We start from the raw sequence: 465 nt of genomic DNA on the forward strand, positions 1-465 counted from the left end.
TTTGTATAGTCATAAGGCAGGCTGCATGCAGCCCATGGCCAGACAAAAAGTATCAAACCATCATGTTATTTGATGTTTATCCAGAAAATATCAATCAATCTGAACAAAAGTAACAAATCTGTGGGCAAGAAAACTAGGGTAAAGTTAACTCCTCAGAGTTCAGGAGGGAAATCTCTCAAGGAGTTTTCCCAAAGACTCAGGACAAAATGATACATAATGAAACTCATTTCTCCACAGAATGGAATATAGATTATTATCTCCCTTGCCAAGTCTGACCTATTGCTATGTAGTGCTTGTATTGTACCATATAGGAGGCCAAATATTACGTAAAAAACCAGAAACTAATTGCCATTGAGTTGATTCTGACGCATGGCTCCGTGTGTGTCAGAGTAGAGCTGTGTTCTCTAGAGTTGTCCATGACTGATTTTTCTGAAGTTGATTATTAGGCCTGTGTTCTGAGGCACC

The sequence above is a fragment of the Chrysochloris asiatica genome, unplaced genomic scaffold, assembly GCF_000296735.1.
Source record: "Chrysochloris asiatica unplaced genomic scaffold, ChrAsi1.0 scaffold00031, whole genome shotgun sequence".
Classification (NCBI taxonomy): Eukaryota; Metazoa; Chordata; class Mammalia; order Afrosoricida; family Chrysochloridae; genus Chrysochloris; species Chrysochloris asiatica.